General features: G+C 45.0%; 1 protein-coding gene across 3 annotated transcripts in view; it reads right to left on the reverse strand.

Annotated features, from left to right (window-relative positions):
- FLI1 (Fli-1 proto-oncogene, ETS transcription factor) overlaps window positions 1-22,546 on the reverse strand; it is a 120,335-nt gene that overhangs the window by 90,202 nt on the left and 7,587 nt on the right. The gene's annotated exons all lie outside the window — the stretch shown is intronic.

A 22,546-nucleotide genomic window follows, 5' to 3' on the forward strand; every position in this document is an offset into this window, starting at 1 on the left:
ACCTTGGAAAATTACACAGAGTGCCACTCTGCCCACTGGCTGCCAGGAGATGCCCTGCTGCTTTCCGAAACGATCCCACCTCCTTAGAATCAAAAACAACAATGTACCTGCAGTGACCAGCTTGCCCCGTCCTCTGCCCTGCCCTGGAAAAAGTACAGCATCTGTAAACAAGCCATTAGACTCGAGATCCTACCCAATTTAGACCTTTGTCTCAGTTTTCTCCAGAGTGAACTCGTGGTCACACCCACCCAAACCAAGCAAAGCCCAGAAGGAATGCAGAGTCCTGCGGCCAGGCTAACCACAGCTGACCCCGCCGTGTCGGGGCTCGGCGCGCTCCCGGGGCTGGGAGAGGACAGCGGGGAGGAGAGAGCACTGGGATCCACCAGGGCAAGAGCCGTGCGCTCCGACGTGCCAGTGGCTGAGAGCTTGGTCTCTGGGTTCAATTCCCCAAAGCAGTGCTCATTTTGCAAATGCCTCCCCAAACTATCAAAACCCAAAAGTCTACCTCCTTTGAAGTCTGGAAAGAAAACCCCCTCAGATCAGCTTCTTTTTTATTCCTGTACTTCCCGTACAGGCAAGCTTCTAGAAAACAGAGGTTGGAGAAAATGAAAGTCAATGCCAAATACTAACCAGACAGAAGAATAACTGCTTTTCCCCACAGCCCTCCACCCCCAGCTCTGGCATTACGGGCTGGGGAACTGGGCCCCTCTCCTGCCGCTGTAGATCTGTTTATTCTGCACTCCATAAAGGGAAACCAGGCCCTTTGCTGACATTTTGGCTTGGAGGGGGTGGGGAGAGACGGAGGTCCAGAATTTAAACTCAAAACCAGATCAACTTCTCTAAATCTCCTGGTGCTTTTTCTGCAATTCCTCAATGGGCCACATTGTACGATTCAGGCTTTTAACCCTCCCAGCCCGTGCGCCCCCGTCACTAACAGTCTGGCTCTGGACTTCGATGAATGCCATAAACCGCAGTGACCCCTTCTTGACTTCCCACCCCCTCGGGGCTCCCTGATCTCACTGCACCCCTGGCTTCTCTCTGCCTCTCCTGCCCGCCGACATGTGCCCCAAACCTTGCTCTCCCGAGTGGACGGGGGGCTTCCTTTGAACAATGAAACAGGGAATTTCCTTTGTCCTGGAAATGTTCCACTTGTCATCCACGTTATCCTTATCAGCAGACCACAGTGCAGTGAGCAAAGGCCCCTGCGTGCTCGGGCCCCGGGGGGTATCATTGCAAAATGTTTTCTTCGCTTTTTCCTCTGCCTTGAATTCAAAGCCTGACCTTTACGGGTGGAATTCAATCAGGTCATCGCTCAGATTCCCCAGTGGGGAAATAAAAGTAGCACAGGCAAAGTCTATTGTTTCCATTTCAAGAAGGTAGAAATGTTGTCTTCTCCCTAGAGCATCCAACCAAAAGAGGTGGGATGGGGGATAGAGGAGGTAATAAAAGGACCCTTAAAACTAGTTTAAGGTCTTGGTAATAAAACGTAGCCTAGACCCTCCCATTCTCTCTCCATTTACACAATCTGTTCTCATCAAACGTGATTGACACCTCAACTTCGGTCCTTCAGGGCTGGCTTTCACCGGTTTTAATGCAATTCATTTGTATTTGGACAAGTTTGAAAAAGATTTTTTTTTCCCGCTTTAAACAACAGGAGAGCAATACAGGCGCACCTTGTTTATTGACCTTCATAGATGCTGCATTTTTTACAAATTGAAGGTTTGTGGCAACGCTGCATCAAGCACGTCTGTCAGTGCCATTTTCCCCACAGCATTTGCCCACTTTGTGTCTGTGTCACATTGGCAATTCTTGCAATATTTCAAACGTTTTCATTATTGTCCTATTTGTCATGGGGATCTGTGATCAGTGATCTTCAGTGTTTCTCCTACGACTTGTTGCAGGCTCAGATCCTGGTTAGCATATTTTAGCAATAAAGTATTTTCTAACGAAGGTTCTCAGACACAGTGCTATACACTTAAAGGACTCCAGTATAGTGTAAATGTAACTTTTCTACACACTGGGAAATCGAAATATTTTGTGACTTGCTTTACCGTGATACTCGCTTTATTGTTGCGGCCTGGAACCGAACCCGCGACACCTCGGAGGTCTGCCTGTCCAGTCAGGAAGAGGCATGTGGAACACCAGAAGGCCAAAGGAATTGTAAAAACAACTGCTAATGTTAACACACTTGTATTCTGGGGCAGGAATAATTAATTGTATATGTTTAGCCACTTAGCAACCCTGAGCTCTTATTCTGAAAAGTTCAAAATATTTCACATATGTAGGGAATAAAGTCTCTGGGATCAGACAGACCCTACGAGCTGCATAACTTTTGATGAGAAACTTGAGTTATCTGTGCCTGGGTTCCTCTCACTGGTAAAGTCTAACGATAGATGTATCCCACAGGCTGTGGTGGAAATGAAGTGCTAACATGCACTGAAGTGCTCCGGACAGTGCCTGGTTCATCTGTAACTACTCAATAAATAATATTAATAATAATATTATTATTGACATTACTGATATCTCCTGTGAAAATTGTTTCCAAGTAATAATAAGGTAAAGGACGCAGCCACTCCAGAAAAGATCTTGAAGGCCAATCCCCGTTCTTATCCTCTATACCGTCTTAGATCAGACAGCTTCCTCTGAAATTCTAGCAAACACCACATATAGACAGCATGCCTCTTCAGTAGGCGTTTTTTGTTGTTTTTTTTTTAGTTCTTTTTTTGATCTTGCAAAATGCATTTACGGCCATCTTTATTACAACATTGCTTCGAGGTAAAATTATCATTGGCAGAATCTCCCTGCTCTGCAGTTGAGGAAACCAAAGCATGAGGAGGTTCAGGACCTGCTGAAGGGCAGAGAGCAGCTCATACCAAAGCCAGCAAGCACGGCTTCCAGAGCTCTGTGTGACCAAGAGCTGCCTCACTCTGCCAGTCAGGAGGTCCACCAAGCTGAGGACAGGTCCATCCCAAACGCGGCTGAAGTCTTCAAAGATGGAAGTAAGCTTTCTGGACACTTCCTGCCCTTGACCTTTCTGGATGCGCTGCATATTCAGAGCATGCCAACCGATGCAAAGGTACTCTGTGTGCTCAAACACTAGTCTGATCACGTCTTTGAAACTTTGAAAGTTACTGTCCTCTCACGATGTTCATTATGCCACTTTACTTGCCTTCACTGAAGAAAAAGGCTTAGGGACCCACAGACAATGCCTAGAGGGACTACAGTCAGAGTTACAGGTTTGTGACACTCCATTTAGCAGAGCTGTAGGAAAACTGCATTTCACTCATTCACTCATTCAGCAAACACTTCTCAAAGGCCTGCTCTCCTCCATGCCTACCCCAGCTTACCACTCAGGGTTCAGCCCAAATGTCACTTCCTTGGGGAAGCCTGAGACCTCTGAGACTAGGTTAGGTCCCCATAGTATACTCTCCTGAAGCATCTTCTACTTCCTTTTTCACCGAGCTCTTTGCACTTATAACTGGCTCAATATCCCTTTGACTACAATTTCTGTCACAGCAAAAGCCTTGCCTGTCTTTTTTTTTTTTTTACCACTGTATCCCAGCGCCTGGCACACAGAAGGTGCTCAATAAACACACAAATATGTGCTGGGTGCTAAGGTGTCAAAGGCGACCTGGCAGAGTGTCTGCCCTCAAGGAGCTGACAGCAAACCATAGAAACCCACACTTTGATGCTCGCCATGACGTACCAGGAGTGACAGAATTGTCATGGTCACAGAATCGTATTCTACACACACTTCCTCCCCTTTTTCCAGATGCAGTCTGAAAAGAACAAAGGTGGAAGATTTCAAACTGCAGAGCGATCTTTCTGAAAATGCATAAGCCCTAGAAATACGGGACTAATGACGGATTTTATATGTAATCAGCCTGAGGTGATCAAAGACTCGAACTGGGCATTCACAGGGGCCTGAGGGTTGATCCATATTTTCTCCTTTCTGGAGGGCAAGTGTGAGCGAGAAGCAGGACCACAATGGTTCATCACCCCTAAAACCATCATGGAGAGTTAGACTGCAGGGACCTCTGCCCTATTTTCTCTGTGGCATCTGTCCATCTTGATTTTAAACAATTCAACTCAGAAATGCGTGCCACTGATTCAGTGATATACATAGGATGGACCTTCCCAGTGATGTCCAACCGAAGACTTGCAAAGCAAAAGCCACCAAAGCTCTGCTCGTCAGAGAGGCCTTAGGGAGGAGGTCAGATCTCCCCAGAGAAGGACTGGGTGTTTATTCCTCATGGGCATTCCAAAGCCACAGCAGGTAGACCACGTCATACGTTTGATTGTCCATGGGTGAGGGGCACGAAGGAAGGAGAGAAATTGCTCCATGCCTTGGACATGTCAAGCACATGGGTCTCAGTGACTTAGAGCAGCACAAAGCAATGCGAGCCCGGGGAACACTCACTGGAGGGAAACGGGCTCAAAGTCACCACTCTAGCTACTTGTTTGCTAAGTAAGTTGCTTTGCTCACATTTATACTTAAGGAGAAATCTACCTACAAGGAATTATAAGGATCCTGGAATTAGAAAAGCCAAGTCTCTGTTAATAGCATGGAATCCTCTGTAATAGGAAATCATATATTCACGGCAGGACAAAGCATTAGAGCTGAAAACGACCTTAAAAACAGTTGAGCACAATGCCAGTATTCTACAAATGAGGAAACTGAAATCACCATGCTGTAGAGGATTCCCTCTGGCTGAGGTCATTTTCAGTGAAAAGATCTACAGGAAAAGCCCACACCTTTCTTTGACAAGCCCAGTATACGTTTAATCATAATTTGTGAATATCCCTGTGGCAGATTCCAAATGCATCCATTTTATAAATGGGAAAAGAAAGCATTATATTCTTAAAGGTCAGTGTAGAATTGGTGATGAAGCCGAGAGACTAGATGGTTACCTTAGTTCCAGCTCCAGGCCAGCACTGGTAGTACCTGGGTAATGCTGGACATCCACCCTTCATCTGTTTTTGCTTTAATATCAGTCATAAGAGTCAATGGAACTTTTAGTCTCCATGTGGACCACACATTGCTGACTCAGATAAAAATAATCCACATAAATATACCTTCCAACCGAATGCAGATTTTAAGACGTTTTTGACCTGAAATATATAGACTTTTATTGTCTAATACGGGAGCCACTAGCCACTTGTGGCTATTTAAATGTAGAATAACGAAGAGGAAATAGAATGAAATTAAAAATCTAGTTCCTCTTTGCACCAGCCACATTTCAAGTGGTCAGCAGATGCTTGAACAGCTAGGCTAGCGGCTACATATTAGACGGCACAGAGCAGGACATTTCCACCTTTGCAGAAAGTTCTATTGGACAGCCCAGATAATGACAGTTTTCTTAATCTTCCACTTTGCTTTGCCTTTAAGATCAGGTTAAGTAAGTTGAGAAGTACTGAGGAAGTTTTCCAAATCTCTTATCCTAAAAATTGTACAAGAGCTACATCTCTCATGAGGTTTCCTATACATCAATACTTTCCAAAGAGATGTTTGAGCCTTCTACAGCCCAAGAAAATATCGCTCTCCCTCCCACCCATAACAATTTAAAACCAGAAATTTAGTGCTATATGAAAAAGATGAGAAAGTGTTACATTAGCTATTTCCAAATCTGTAATAAATTTAGGCAAGACATTGGCTGTGGTTAAGATGGTAGGATGAGTGTCCAGAACCTTTATACAATCCAGTCTTCCAAAGATGGAGACCATTTGTCAAACAAAATGAATTTTCTGCAAGGCTGAATTAATTTCCATGAGCGAGATGCTCTTCATAGTTTGAAATATATATTTGAGACGCTCTCTAATCTCTTTATCTCCACTCGGTGGTTTTGGTGTAGAAAAACACAGAATGCTCCTTCAATACAGCGTACAGATCTTGGAGGTCATTTGTTTTCACGGAGAAAGAAGCAGTAGGGTGATCTTAGCTGGACTGAGGTTCCTAAAGAGCTAATAGATCAGTGTCTGAGCAGCTCAATGCCCTCCGCATGGACTTTGAAATCCCAATTCTGTTGGCTAAGAAGAAAACCCTAATCCCTAATTCAACACATTCAGAAAAAAGATGTCAGGAGAAGCTCTTAATCTCAATCTTAAATGTCTGGATCAGCAGTTTAAAATGAAAAGAGTCAACTTCATTTTCCAGTTTTTAAATCTCATCATCACTTAGCTACTTCAGTGTGGGTAGAACAGGGGCAAATGTTCTTCCCCTTCACTCCACCTCTGGTCACACAGTCATACTGGTTGTGTAATGTCACATGGAAGACAGAGATACAAGCTTTCCTAAAATATTACTGATGCGGGATGAGAACAAAGACAAAGCTCGCCTGTCGAGTCTCCATACGTGGGGGAAGAGACACCATCATTCCTGCCCTCTGCCCCAGCAGAGGACCACCTTCAAGGCAGATGACTTCTTTCACACTGTTGCCCCTTCACTCACACTTAAGTAGGTTAAACCTTTTAGTTCCTTCCACACTTAAACAATCACATTCCTTGATCAGGACCATTCAGTCCTACAGTCCCTCCTAGGTTGGAAAACTCTTCTTTCTGGAAGGGGATGGTAAAGCAGAGCACATAGAAGGACTGAAATGTTAGCTCCCTCCGAATCAACCCACTTCAGGCCTTGCCCTGCATCCCCGTAACCCATGACCACAAGGACACAGAGAAGACAGAGGAGGTGGCATAAGTGGACAACTGGGAACGGGGCAGCAGGTGTCTGGCTCGCTAGATGGGCATCTAAAAACCATTCACAAGGGGACGTGGTACAAGATACATGGTTTACATTCTAGGAGGGCTCTTGACTCTTTATAGGCAGAGACAAAAGTAAAAACAAAAACAAAAAAAACTGAGTAGCATAGGTTGGACAGGAGAATTTTGTTTCTCTGGTGTTTTCAGTGTCCACAGCTCTCTTTATCAGCAGCACAAGCCTGGAATTCCTGAAGCTGCACTCATATCCTGCCATCGGGGTTTTACGTAAAACCCCCATTGATGGGGTTGGGAGTTTCATGAGGAGAACAATGACCGGATATGAGGGAGGGGAGAGGAATAGGTGATGTTTGGTCTGTACTGCTGCATTCATAGGGGAGAATGTCTATACTGGCAAAGATATGAAATAGCTAATTGACAAATTTTACCAAATGCAAGTAAGTCTCGGGAACCATGAAAGCCAGAAAAAAGCAGCCCAGTGGGCTCAAGTTAAGCAACATTTATTACCTGTTATGTTCACATGTCGGCCTTAGAGTAAGATCTATGATAATAATAACCAGCGCTTACATAGCTCTGTACAATTACAAAGTGGTTTTCCTTCCACACTTACTTTGATTCTTATCATCGGTCCATAAGGCAGGTGGAAAACTTAATATTACTTATTACGATCATTACTAGTCTTATTTTACAGTTAGGAAGGGAGGAGATTAGAGAAGTTAATATCTGGCCCAAGATCATACAACCAATCAGCTGCTTTGAAACCTAGATTTTTTCACACTTCGAATTGCACAGGGCTTTCCCGGAGCCATTCTGCCACCATCACGATAATTTGCAAAACATTACAGCACCTCACTGCCCACCTGAATAAAAGTCTTGTGTCACCTTTCTTAGGCAAGAAGCACCACCCAGCACACAGCATCCCTGCGTTACACTGTGTGAACACAAAGTTACATTTTGTAACTCTGGCTAAAGAGGGCTAACCAGCCCCTAACAATAAAGAGAGAAGGGTGATCTCTCTTCAGTAAGATGTCCATACAAGGCTCAGGAATGGAAATGATGCATGATTTACAATTGACAACAACCATGTAACGAGCCACCCAATTGTTAGTCAAATGGTAGTAATTAATTGATGCTTTTCTTCAAGAAATTCAAAGCAACTCGTCAATCCAGATTTTCACGAAAGCCACAGGAGAAGAGGTTTGTACTACGGCCACTCTTCATCCTTTCGGTTGGATGGAGAAGCTGAAGTTAAGAATAGGAGAGTAACTTGTCCAATGTTACCCAGCCAACCTGAGGCAAAGCCAGGAGCAGAAGTCAGATTACCCCACACCCTGTGCCCACTTCAGCACTTTAGGGGGACTGGTACAAACGTAGAACCTGGGACCCCTCCCAGGTGTCCTGGGGGACCTGCTTCATCATTCTCTTCTCCATTTAGTGCAGAGTTGTGCCCAGGTCGGTTCACCATCAAGGCTTTCTAACGAGTGTTGAAGGAAGGGGTGGAGGATGAGGCTTGCTGTCACTGCAGACAACTGCCTCCCTCCGGTCAGAAGGGAGCTGGAAGAAGCATCAGCCTGTGGAAAACGCCACTCGACCCGGTCGGTCCACCTCTGATGAGACTGACTGCCTCACTGACAGCTTGTTGATGCTGGCTGGCTGCTTTAAGAGGGACTCGTGTGTTTCCCGTAACACTCCCTTGACCCTTCCAGAGGAACTGAGCTCAGAGCACCCCTCCCTCCCAGCGGTGGGCACACCGAGGTGTCTACCTTCGGTCATATTCCTTATTTTCCCACAAAAGTCACCTTCACCGAGGCATCTGTCTCTCGCTTTCGCCTCGTAAATGTGCTCATTTTGTGCACATACAGTAAACATTCTCTCCTGTTTCCAATTATTTTGAACAGTTAAGCATGCAAATGTCTGAGCAACATTTATTAAACTTCTGTGGACTTTTAGGAGGAAAAAAAAAGGATGAACCAACAAGAATCCGAATCATCAAAGAGCTCTTACAAAACCAGCATTTTGAGCCTTTAATTGGAAATGAATCAGAAACAGACATGTGAAATTTCCCATGAAATACACACAGGGTTTAAATTTTTTTTATAAAGGGTGCTCTGGGCAGAACAAAATCTGGGTTGTATACAGTCCAAACTGATGGGAAGAAATCATGAATTCCGAGGTGCTCCAAACCCAGCCCCGCTCTGCAACATCTTCCCATGCAAACTCTGGGAAGGCCGGGAGCGGGGACCACAGTCTCCCTTTCTGGCCTTACAGATCCAGTAAGTACATAGGGAACCACAGATCTCCAGAAGGAAGAGCTTAGAGGCCCCAAGGTCCAGAGCAGCAAATCCACATGTCTGGATGCCTTTCCTGAGGCACCCTGGGAAAATTCTCCGCATGCCAGTTTCCTGAAACACATTTCCAGAAAAGTAGTCTGCCCTTCCTCCCTCCCCTTTCTCGAAAAGTGCAGCAAGTACAGGTGCCCCTCAAGTCCCTGACCTCTGGGGAAGTCCTGTGTTGCACCATGGACCCCATTTGAGCATGATTACCTATACCCATTGACCGAATATGCTCTTACTGTTGAGAAAACCAAGGTCAGCACAGTCGGCCCTTCTTTCGGCAGGTTCCTCATCCCCAGGTGTAACCAACCGCGGATGTAGTAGTATTTCTGACTGGCGGTTGGTTGAATCTGTGGATGGGGAAGCTGCAGCTACGCAGGGCTGACTGTAAGGGGCTTGAGCATCGGCGGATTTTGGTATCCATGGTGGAACCAACCCACCGGGGATACTGGGGGATAACTGCACCTATATGGTTTTCTACAGACAGCATTTTGTGGGCTGGGAGAGAGAACGCATGGATCTTTGTTCTAGGATTCCTGACTGGTCACGGACTTAGGTACAGGCTGGTAGCAGAGTACAGAGCTGGGAGAAGAAAGATCTCTTGCTTTTATGTATAGGCGCAGACATTCTAACCCTCTTCCCCTGGCATCCCCAAAGCAGGTTATGTGAGGCTTAGCACCTGCCCTCACACACTCCCCTCATGCCATATAGTTTCTGAGCGATCTTCCTCCCCGAGACCACCTCTTCAGCGCACTTACACTTAGGGTTGATTACATTGAGGATTGGGCTGGGAAAAATCCATATGAATTCCCCATGATAATTCCTCTTGTCTTAAACATACCTCTCTTGCCAGGGGAGCTACATTTCAGTTTCAATTGTTTTCTATTTCCAATCTGTGATCTTCGTAAAGAGAAGAGCTGCACTTGGGTGGCTGCATGACTGCTTAGCTGCCTGGGTGGCTCCTATGGAAAGTGCGGTGTTTGATCCCACAGGACAATTACACAATGGCCAGGGAGTAAGACTGAAAGGCAAAGAAAGCAGGAACGCCTGTGGATTCGATGAGTCTTGCCGTCTTTGCTTCTGGAAACACCCTTATGGTGGAATGTGTGGTTTAGGGGAATGGATACCTGAGTTCTGCTGCCAGGGTCTCTTGCCCAATTCTCATCTTTAGACACATCACACCTTGAAGACTCAGTTACCTCTTCTGTGCAATGGCCTCTTGTGTTCTAAGAACAATCTCAGGGGTACTCAAGTTGGCAACTTGCAATATTTGCATTAGGGAATTTGACAGAGATACAAGCGGCTCTCTTAGTGTTCTCTTCTCGCCCGGGATTACACTCAAGGCCTTTCAGAAATAACGTGTAGAGGAAGAGGTAAGGCCAAGTGGTAAGGGGTGATACGGCACCCTCCAAGCCAAAGAAGGAAGCAGCGCCTTTATCCCAATTTCTGGAATGTCTTCTTCTGTCGATGTCAATGACCCTTTGGATATAATTTGAAGCTTCTTTTCTTATACGCATGTTTCTAGAGTTAGAACTTCAAACACAAATAGGCTGAAATCTCTAAATAAGAGAGTTTCTTTGCTGATGGATTATGTTGAATCAGGGTAACAAAAGCACAAGCCCTATACACAGAGATATTCCATGTGACTCCTGAAGGTGTATGTGTGTACGGGGTGGGGGGGCTCATGCAGTGTCAGTGAGGAGAATGGGTTAATTTTCCCGCTTTGAAAGAAATAGAACTACAACTATGATGAGTTTGAGTGCCTCCTTGACCCTCATCATTGCACCCAGGGTCCACCATGATGCCATACAGAGTGCCAGGAAAAAAACGCAAAGCCAGGCACTGGGCCTCCGCATTGAGAACGAAAAGTTTAAAATAATAGGTTCTTCAGTGCTAAATGATGTTTGGTTCCAAGGATCCTTGGAGCTATGGTTTTCTTTGTTCTGCCAAAGGAAAAAGGAAATACATCAGGAAGCTGGGCCAGTCCACAGGAAGTCTCACTTGAGCTGATAAAAGGAACTGATGTGAGGTGGCTGGGGATGCAGTTATAAGTCAATCAGCCTTGAAATAACAAGAAATGCTATTCAGGAGAAACTGGAGCCTGAAGTTAGCCTTTCTCGATGATTTCCTTTTAACCCTGCAAAACATTCCTTTCTTTGTGTTTTATAGAACCCCCCCCCAAAACCAGGGCTTTTTTTTAGTGTGTGTAGTTAGTGTGTGTATATGAGTGAAAGAGAATGAAAAAGACAGCAAGAGTTAGAGCTGGAGAGAGGAGGAGAAAACACAGAAGGGTACAGAAGGAGGTATTGTCAAGTCACAGAATATGCTATTCTCTACTGAGCTACAAAACTTTTTTTTTTTAAATCATATTGGTAGCTCATTAAAGTAAAACAGAACCTGTTGGTTTCATCCTCGCCTGCCTGCCTGCTCTCCAGTATACCTGCCAGCTAAGTTAGGCAGCGACGCTCACCTGAGGAATACAGGGCTGAGGCCTTCTTCAGGAGAGGGTGTGGAGCGTGGAGTGAGGCCACGAATCTGCCCAGTGCGGACTGAGGGTGGGAGTCTCTTAGACAAACACCACCGCCACCTGCAAGGTCCTCAAGAGATGGGTTGGACATGTGTGTGGCAAACTGGCTACAGATCACAGTGGCTAAGCTCTATGAATTTCAGAGGCTAACAGGATAAAGTCCAAATCATTGCTTTTCCACTTTCTATCTTGATGGGCTTGGGTAAGTTACTTCACCTCTCCAAAATGAAAAGAGTACATACAGCATAGGACTGTTACAAGGATCAAAAGGGAATGTGTCCTAGAGAACAGACTTGTGGTTGCCAAGGGGAGGGGGGGAAGGAGGCAGGAGGGATTGGGAATTTGGGTTGAATAGATGCAAACTATTATATGTAGAATGGATAAACAACAAGGTCCTACCGTATAGCTCAGGGAACTATGTTCAATATCCTGTGATAGACCAAAATGGAAAAGAATATGAAAAGGAACGTATGTATATGTATAACTGAATCACTTTGCTGTACAGCAGTAACTAACACAACATTGTAAATCAACTATACTTGAATTAAATAAATTTTTAAAAAAGTATGTCCATAAAGGTGAAAACAGATATTGGCACATAGTAAGAGCTCGATAAATAGCTCCTCCTTTTTCTTCTTCTGACTGTGATTACCCATCCTCAACGCTATTCCCCTCAGATGGAAGGTGAGTGCATCTCTTACTCTCAGGTGAGGGGTAAGGAAAAAATGGCCTCTGCAAGGGCCATTGGGGCTCATGCAAAATGGTGGGTGATATGGTTTCAAACTGAACTAGGGCCTTTCAGGGTTGACTGTGTTTGCCCAAAGCCTAGCACCACTTCCTGTTTTAAGAAGAAGAAAAAAAAAAGCCTCCCAGAAAACTCATTAAGAGACTCAAAATTCTTTCTGGACATCAAATATGTCCTCAAAATAAAAAATGGTTTTTTTTTTTGTTTTTAAAGAGTTAAGTGTAAATGAATCAAAACCAGACAAATTCAATTTCCCTTCAATTAAACAGAATTTTTTAAAAGTCCAAGGAAAAGGCACTTGGGACCAAATGTGTTTTGGGTTTTAAATGAGACCAAATTTTGGGAAAGAGTGTAAGAACCCAAAGCAGAGTCAGGCCCCATTGTTAGCTTACATTAATGCAAAGGGATTAACACAGCTCCAGTGTCACTTGGTAATAAAAACACCAGCTCACAGAAATTCAGGAAGCACCTCCTAAGACCCCCAGCCTCCAACTGGCTGCAAGAACACTCTATGACTTATCCTTGGGATTGTGGAGAAGAGCCACATGGGCCCAGATGGAACTTCTGTGAGAAGTTCAGTCGCCCACGTCCCCAAATAAGAAATGCTTTTAAAGCCTGCCTGGGATCAGAGTCTTATAAACACGGGAGCTAAAAGAAAGTTTTGAAATCATACCTTCAATTTATAGATGAGAACATCTTTAACATGAGGAAATTTACACAAATGCTGATGGCGTGAAGTAACTTGTTTAAGATCTCAGAGCTCGTTTGGGGTAGAACTGGAGCTAGAATTCAGGTCCCCGGATCCTTGGCTGGACAATTTTTCTCCATATTTTACTGTGAAAGTGGGATCCCCAAATCTCTGAGATCAGCACACTGGGGCTAGAATGATGGTGCTCAGCTTACTTTTTACAAATCTATTTCTAATTGTCCCTCTTCATTTTTTACATCAGTTTTTTAAATTATAAAAGTAATATATACTAGTGATTGAAAAAGCCAAACACCACATGTTTATAGTGTGAAAAGTAAAAGTCTACTTTTCCCTGCCCAAAGGCAGCCACTGTTTAAAAAAAACCAAAACAAAAAACCAAAACAAAGCAAAACATTGAAAACGCACACATATGTATGATGATTTATGCATAGACAATTTCTGGAAGGGTCTATCCAGAAACAAACAAACAAACAAATAAATAAATATTTTCAATTTTTTTTACAGAAATGGGACCACATATTTTGTAATTTGCATTTTCCCATGTATTAGTATACCTTGGAGAACTTTCTAAGTCAGTGTATATCGACAATTGATTTTATTCCATTCAACAATTGCATGATTTTTTTTATGAGTCTTCTAAAATTTATTTATCTAGTTCCGTATTGATGGACGTTTAGATTCTTTCCAGTTTTGGCCATTTCAAACAATGCTACAATAAACATCTTGTATGTGTATCTTTGGTATCCGAGTGAACATGTCTGTGTGATACATTTTTAGATTTGGAATTATTATCAAATTTGTATAAATACTTAACATCGCCATAATTGTTTCCAAATTGCATTCCAGAATGAGTGTAGCAAGTTAGAGTTCCACCAGCAGGGACAGAGAGCGACATTTCCCCTTATTCTTTCTAACATGAGGCATTATTAAGCTGTTTTAATCTGTGCTATCCTCATAGGTAATAACTGTTGGAACTTCATTAATTTCATTTGAATATATACATGCTTGAGATTCTTTTCATATGCTTCTTGGCCATTTGCATTCCTTTTTCTAGCAGTTATTTGTAGCATTTTTGCCTATTTTTCTGCTAAGAGGTCTACCTTTTGTTTATTGATTTGTAAATGGCCTTTATATCTTAGGACACGTGCCCTCTGATGTATGGGAAATATTTTTTCTCAGTTTCTCATTTATCTTTTCACTTTACTTATGGCATTTTTCTTTACATTAATATATAGAGGAATTAGAGCTGAGAAAGGGAGAATAATAATAAGAAGGAGTTTCCTTGGCTGAAACCCTGGACTGCCAAAAATGTCCATACAATGGACTAGTATCACCAAGAATAAAGGGTCAATGGAAATTGTAAGCTGGGTGTTACTCTTGGGAAAATGTGCCCACATTTCCTTATAATAAAAAGCCACAAATAAAGATTCCCCCAGTGAGTACTGCTTCTTTTGGAAACTCCAACAGTCAGAGCTTAAAATCAGTAAGCAGAGAAACTTCTACTCTCTAGAAGCCTGGAAGAAACAGTTGAAGGCATCCTGCTCTTGTTCGTTTATGTGGAGTTCTGTGGAGCACGGTGCCTCGCAATAGTTTTCAACACTTAGTTGAATGAGTAAACGCACGAATATGAATTAAGTGATAAATACCTGAAGACAAAAGGACTCTCAGGCATAAGAATTTTGATGTAAGTATATGCATCTATATAGATTGCAAAAGCACTGACAACTCACGAGCTGAGTAATTTTATAATATTAACCTGTTTGTTTTCACATTTCTGCTACATGAACAATATTGCAAAAGTGTTCACTCTCAGACTTCTTCCCATGAAAAATCAGTGAATTCCCATATATTCGGACCTACCAACCCTGCTCCTGGCATGTTAGATTCCAGTAGACACGAGAAAACCGCATATGTCTAGAAATGCAGAGTTAAAGTTCCCGTGACACCTGTAATGCTGGCCGCTTGCAAGTGTGCACTGGGATGTGACATACCGTCTTTTGTTACCTGGGACGCCTGGCACTGTCTAAGTAAATGGGCCCTGCTGTGGGGAACACATTTCACATTCCAAGTCTGCATTTTCTTGGAAGTGGCTTGAAAAATTACATACTCTGGAATTTTGATCATGATCTAAATGGCAGGCACATTGCTCCCCAAAGATGGGAACTGTCTCAAATATTCAGTATTTTGGTTCATTTTTGTGGGTATAAGCCATTTTGAAGCTGTTATAAAGTTGATCTGAATTATCTGAAAGTGCATCTGAACACATAATCTCTGATCCTGCTTGGAAAGATGGTGATAACTCTCTGAGTTTTGGGTTTGCTTGGGTGAAATGTCAGTATTTCTAAGTGCGGTGACGGGCCCAGCAAACCGATGAAAGTCTGTCAGATCTGTCTGAATTTCCATAGAAATTGGATTTGAGTTTCAGGGAAACAACTTTTCCTTTTGTCTCTTCTTGCTTACTCTCTGCTAACTCATTCTCAAAAGGAACTAAAGTGGTAGCCCAGGATAGATGGCCCCGTTGAAAAGACAGCTTGTGGTGAAATCTCTAGAACAACTACGGAAGAACACACAGTCAAAGGAGGGAAAGGATAATCACACTTTTATGAGATCTGGTGAAACAGAGTTTCTCCTCCCTCTCTTGACTCCATATTTAACAAACAAACATCTTTAAACACAGCTGATAGCATGGTCTGGGGGCCTGAATTTATCACTGGTTTTCTAATCCTTTCTGCTGCTCACTTCTTATGGCCTCTGATAAGTGATGCAGCCGCTTCCATCTCCATTTCTTAAGGAGCAGGATAAGAACAGGAAGTCTTCTGAAATTTGTACAATTACCTAGACCATCCCTCTATTAAAAATTTTGTGATTCCTCCTTTCTATGTATTTGGTAAGACCCAAATTCTTTCTTATGGTATTTAAGGTCGTCCATAATCTAATTCCACCCAATATTTCCACTCTTGCCTTCTCCTTCATATGCCCCCCCGCAACAAAACTATTCCACTTTCCTAGAAAGCCCCTGAACCATATCTTCCTGTGCAAGTCCTACCCATCCTTCAAAGCCAAGAGGCAGTGTGACTGGTGTGTAGAAAAAAACAAGTATTCTGTAAACAGAAACCCTGGGCTCGAAAACCAAATCTGTCACCTATTAGCTGTCATCTTAGGCAAGTTACCTAACCTCTCTGAACCTTCATTTCTCCCCGATAAAACAGAGTTGTGATGATATTACTTCCCATAGGGTTGTTTTGAGGATTAAATGCAAGCGTGTATGTGAAAGTACTTTGTAAACAGAGGGGACTAAACACATAACTCTCATTATTCGGTCTTTCTGTGTCTCTCCAGTTGAAATTGCTCTTTCGTTCCTTGAGGCTAGCAGAACACTACTGCATTCTGCTGTGCAAACACACACACACACACGGCTTCTCCTCCTGCTCTGTCTCGAGGGCGGCAGCCCTTTTGCCACCAGCCTGGTGTCTTGATAGCATTTTTTTTTTTTTTTTGCGGTACGCGGTCCTCTCACTGTTGCGGCCTCTCCCGTTGCGGAGCACAGGCTCTGGACGCGCAGGCTCAGCGGCCATGGCTCACGGGCCCAGCCGCTCCGCGGCATGTGGGATCTTCCCGGACCGGGGCACGAACCCGCGTCCCCTTCATCGGCAGGCGGACTCTCAACCACTGCGCCACCAGGGAAGCCCTTGATAGCATTTAATAGCTAGTTCAGCTCCTGCCTAACAGCCATGCAGCAGACCTACTGACCTACATTGCTACAGCTGGCATCAGCCAACGATGCCAATGGGATTAAGATGACAAATTCCCATAAGGCCAGCTAGCTTTGTACGGAAAAGGGTTATTCCATAGATTGTCTAATTCTGTCAAATGTCCAAGATATTGGTCCTACGGGTGATAATGTGGGGATAGACACACCCCATCCATTGCCTCCGGGGAAACATCTCAAAAGTCCGTGGGCTACTGATGTTGGGTCTATCAGGTCAGTAGAAGAATTAGAGTGACATCACTTAGTAATACTGTCCCACTGATGAATTAGCACATGAATGGGATGAACACTATAGATAAACATCATTAAAGCAACAGAAAATGAAACAGTGTGTAGTCTTCTGCAGAGAGAAAGACACCTGCACAGCTCTGAGATTTCCAAAAATGCTATTACGGCTGGTTGAAGATTTTGTGAGATTGTGTGTGTGTGTGTGTGTGTGTGTGTGTGTGTGTGTGTGTAGATAGTGGCCAATGGCCTTTAGTCTTCTCAGTTTGTCACAAAACAACAAACAAAAGATAGACTTAGAAAGACTGTTTCAAGACAGGCCAAAAAAGGAAAGTCTTGTTATTCAAAACTAAACAAAACAGAAAAAATGCTCTATACCTACATAATGCAACTGCATGTCTAAAATGAATGAAAATAGTAGGGTTTTTTTTTCATTCTAACTCTAGACAGTTGGACCCTAATCTGAAAATCTTTCTATCAAGCTTCAGGTAGAATGAGACTTTTCCCACAGAAGACGAGGACCTTGCCGACGGCCTGAGTGTTGACTTACAATTTGGGGATATCTTCTGGCGTTTGAGGGAGGATAAAGGCCTCAGACCGTTCGAAGTCCTGCCCGGTGGTTCATCCTTATCACATTTTCCCAACTCTTTTTTTTTTTTTTTTTTGGCTGGGGCAACTCAATGCTAGCATTTGTCTAATGCTACACTTCTAAAAAAGAGGTTTGGTTTAAATCAACCACCTTTCAAAACCAATACCAAATTAACTGGTTGACCCCAAAGAGAAAGAGACATCGAAATCTTAAATCTTACATAACGTGGTTATTATTGAAGACCTACTTAATACACAGACTACATATCTTGGGCCACAAGATATGTTCTAATGCATCCGAATATATTTTATTTAAATAGTCAAATATTCAATTATTAAAAGAATTGAAATAGGAATTCAGCCCACCTGTCCCTGGTCTGTAGAGCGGCCTATTGGCTATTTAAGTAAAATACTCTATTTTTTGTTGTCTCCTGATTATGGAGACCTTGTTCGTCTACAGAAAGAGAAGGGTTTATTTTGGAAAAATAAAAAAATATATTATGTAAAAATCCTATTCAGAAATTTGGGATTTTTTTATGAATTATGGAAATAATTCAAGATGGTAGCAGTACATTTTTCATTAAGCAACAGAAGTGTCTTTAGTCTAAAGAGTCAGATTCTCCGTGATATTTTTTAAAACCTTATCTCTCTGTCTCTGTCCCTCTCTGTGTGTCTCTGTTTCTGTCCCTCTGTCTGTCTGTCTGTTTCTCTTTCGCACACACACACGCACACACACAGAAACACACTGCCCCCAGGGTTCTATAACTCATAAAAATGTAAAGAAAGCAAATAAAATGTTCATGGTATAGTGGAAAGAACACTAGCCTGAGGGTTAGGAGCCCTTCATTCTTACCCTGACTCTGTCACTAGTCAACCATGTGATCTCGGATAATTCAGTAAACTCTGGGCCTCAGTTTCCCTTCTCATAAAAGGAGGATATGCAGCTAAATAATCTCTAAAGCTCTAAAATTGCAAACCTGAAAACTTGAAGTTGCACAGCAGCCGAAGTGGTAGAAATTATTCGCAAACAAATAGGGTTCATCGTCGGGTAACTCCCCGAGGGAGGCAATTCTATGTGGTCACGGGACAGAGAAAAAGACACAGCCTGTTTCGCCTGGAGTTCTCGCGAATCTAGGCGCTAGGAAGGTTAAAAAAAAAAAAAAAAAGATGCAGGTGGGTAAGCGGTTCACTCTCAGAGTGAAGGCAGCATCCACCTCTAATGACAGAAGTAAAGTTTTTGTTCCCGGGTATCCATCTCTCTACTGCTTTCTCCCGGGATCCCATCCTGAAGTTTCCCGTCTGGACATGCACTGTCAGTGGTAACCTGCAGCCTGGGCCAGTCTGGCTCATTGACTCTGCTGGTTTTCAAAGCCCAGCTGTCACCTCAACCCTCCTTTCCCATTTTGCTCTCCCAACATGTACTGGTTGTGTGATGCTGAGGTAAAGGGTGAAAGCTGATAGTATCTCTGCTCAACTGCCACTTCATTGCAAGCATCCTCCCTGACCATTCTGGCTGATACAACCACATCGCTTTCTATTCCCTAACCTGATTTACTGTTCTTCAGAAGTTGTATCACCCTGGACATAGAATTATTTATTTATGTGTCTGTCACCTCCACCACAGTGTAAATTCCAGCAGGGTTTTGACCCCTGTTTTATCTTCAACACATAAACCAGAGCCTTGGAACATAAGAGACCCCTAATTAAGATTCATAGCATTAATGAAATACCTATTATAATAAATCCATACCTATGATCTAATTTTCTAGCCAATCGATCCCCACAAGCCCTGTCCCTAAGGAGAAATTCAACTAATGTACAGTCAACGAAGGTACCAAACTTTATTGAATCCTTACTGTGACCTATGGTAAGGAGGTTCTTTGGCCCCATTTTACAGATGAGAAAACTGAGGCTCCAGATGCTTAGTGCCTTGCTATAGGACACGCAGCAACTGAGCAGCAGAACTGAGAATGAACCCAGGTTTTCTGACTCGGAGTCCCCAGTTCATTTCCCTATTTCATTCACCAGGTCTGCATTTTCTCTGACTGATTCCCCATCTTTAATGGTACAATGTGCATTGACTGAATCAAGCTTCCCTAGATGAAATAAGTAGATTCAATTGAAGACTGCCTAGAACTAAGGTGCAGTTTTGGAAAGCAGTTCATTCTTAAGGCAACAACCAGTATCACGTGCTTTTCAACAACTGATACCATCACCGTGGGGAGCAGGGTGGTATAGGGTGTTGTTTAATATTTAGGCTAACTTATCTGTGGCAAAAGAACAGTAGAAGGCCTCCTGCAAATTTTGGTGCTCCCAACATGGTGCTCGGAGCCTTCCCAGGAGACATTCTTGGAGAGGAGAAGAGAGCGTAATACAGAAGGGCTTACTATAACAAGGGTGATGAAGTTAAGATTTTGTAATCACACGAAGTTGTGCAAATTATGCACAAAGTAAAAAGCTTCTGCAAAGGAATCCAGACTTCCCTGGCATTCTGGACCAAACAGGTCCCCAGTGATGAGACCCAGAGGTATTTTGAAATATAAGTATGCTTCATATATGAGGAAGAAATACGCAGGTGCATAAAAATCACATGCCAGAATTAGTCAAAGATGACTTGTCAAGGCCATTCAAACTGGGAACACACATTCTGAATCTGTGTCTACAAATTCGACATGGTATGTGGTGCCTTCTGACCTCTCTCAGCCTGGAACTGGATTTCGTGGACATGTAGGTACATGTTCTTGCAAGAGCATGTGAGCGTGATATTTTAGGAACTGAAAGGATTGGAAAGGCACTATTGTAGAGGTAATTTAGTCCCACTATTTCACTTTTACAGAGTTTGAAGCTCATACTGGCTGAATGGACTGTGCACCCTCGCAGAGACCAGAAGTCCCCTGGCCTCTCCTTGTCCCCTGTCTTCTCCAAACACAGCGTTTGAACCAATGTGGGATTGGGGTCTGGGAACCCCGAGATCCGAAGGTCACCCATGAACAGGAAACTGTGGCTTTCACACAATCTCAATACCAAAATATACACTAAACACTCAATCCTTCAGAACGCTGGGCAGTGAAGAAGCCTGCTTGAAAACTCACTGCTCTGCCCACCAGCAGACCAGCCAGGCAACCTGGATCAGAGACAAGGGTGCTCCGGAGGAGGGTCTGGACAGGACTCACAGGCTCCCATCACCCAGGTGAGAAGGAATCCTGTCACTCCCACCCTGGCATGAAGTGCCAGGGTCCTGGTCTAAGCTTGTTCTCATTGACGGCCATGCCAATCCCTGTGTATGCAGCTAAAGAGGTTAGCACATCCTGGGTTCACAGACCACAGCTTCCTCCTTACCCTCAGGGCCTGTGCCGAGAGGTCTGAGCATCGGGGAGATATTGCTTCACTTCTCCTTAGGGTGTCCACATCAAGACCCTGGAGCCATCTTACCACCCTTCCGGGTCAGCTGGGGGCCTTCTGGGTAAGTGGCAAGCATCCTAGTGAGGGAAGTTTTCTAGAGCGGAGCATCTTATTACTAAACCAGGGATACTGAGACACTTGCACGCACCCACCAATGAGAAGAGAAACTGGCATGAAATGACCGATGGGTAACCACCTCCCTACAGGAATGCCCTCTCACCCATGCACTTTAAACTGGAGGAACCCAGGCTCACAGAGGCTCCCTTCAACCCAATACAATCAGTAATCTCATCTCCACATCTTCAAGTTCCTGCTGTTGGTGCCTTTTACTTAAGTCAGCATATTTCAAACTTTCAGAGAGAGAGAAAGAAAAAAAACTTAGAAAATAAAAACCACCACCCCACCCAAATGATAAAAATCTCCTGAATTCTCCAAGCCCTACATCCTCTTCCTCAGGCCTGAGCAAAGACTTGATTCCTCTGGGTTCTGGGGATGGCGGGCTTTGCCAGTCCCCACCTCACCAGCCTAATAGCTTTTCCAGACCGACTCGGGCTTGGTGCTGGGGGACAGCCTCGCAGCCAACTGCTGGTCCCATTCATTCCTCTCGGGCCTCTTAAGGCCAGTCTCATTAGGGGCTGTCCCTCCTCTCTGCTTCTGGCTCCACTTCCCCCTTCCAGAGGGATCAGGCAGTCAACCCTCGTGAAGTCTGCGGTGAAACCCGGACCCTCACCCGTCCCTCTGGGCTGCACTTGGTAACGTGGACCCAGGCGCGAGGCGCGGGGTGAGGCTAGGGGCTGGGGGGTAGTAGGCAGTCGTCCGGGCCGCCGGCTCAGGGCCGCTCACTTTAGGAGGAGCGGCTCCGCAGGCGCGGGACCCTCTTCGAGAGGCCGGTGGGAGCCCGGGCGCGGAGCGCGGGAGCCGGGCGTGCGGAGCGGCGCGGACCGGCTGGGAAAAAGATGCCCCGGCGGAGGAGCGGCGAGGCCGGCCCGTTAGTCCCGAGGAGCCGGCAGCTCCCGAGCGCCGAGAGCCCGGCAACAGAAGTACCAAGAGGAAGGGAAACCGGCCCGCGCTGACATGTAAACAGGGCTTCCATCTGGAGCAGCCCGCGCACACAGAGCCCCAGACACTCACTCGCACCCCGATCCGCGTGCAAGCAATCCACTAGCCTGCCCCTGGGCCCTCCCGGCAGGGGCCCGGGCTGCTGGCGGCTGCCCGCCCGCCCCCGTCGTCTTCGGCCTCGGGGGAGAGGAAGCCGGCCGCCGGGCGGGTGCCCAGCGCCGGGGCCGGGGTGCCCGGTTCGCCGGGTGGGAGTGGTGGCCCCGGAGGTCTCCGGCCCCCGGCTGCGAACGGCGCCCGGCTCCCCGGGTTTCACGCCGCCGCCGCCGCCCGCAGCCCGGCCGGCAGCGCGGTGGGAGGGGGCCGGGCTTCGCTCCGGGCAAGGGGTGCGGGGGAGATCGCCCTCGGCGGGGAGCCCGGCGGGGAGCCCCCGCCTGCGAGACTCGCCACACGAGCGCGGGAGAAGACGGCGCGAAGC

This window comes from Monodon monoceros, unplaced genomic scaffold, assembly GCF_005190385.1.
Source record: "Monodon monoceros isolate NGI ecotype Baffin Bay Population unplaced genomic scaffold, NGI_Narwhal_1 Super_Scaffold_7, whole genome shotgun sequence".
Taxonomy (NCBI): domain Eukaryota; kingdom Metazoa; phylum Chordata; class Mammalia; order Artiodactyla; family Monodontidae; genus Monodon; species Monodon monoceros.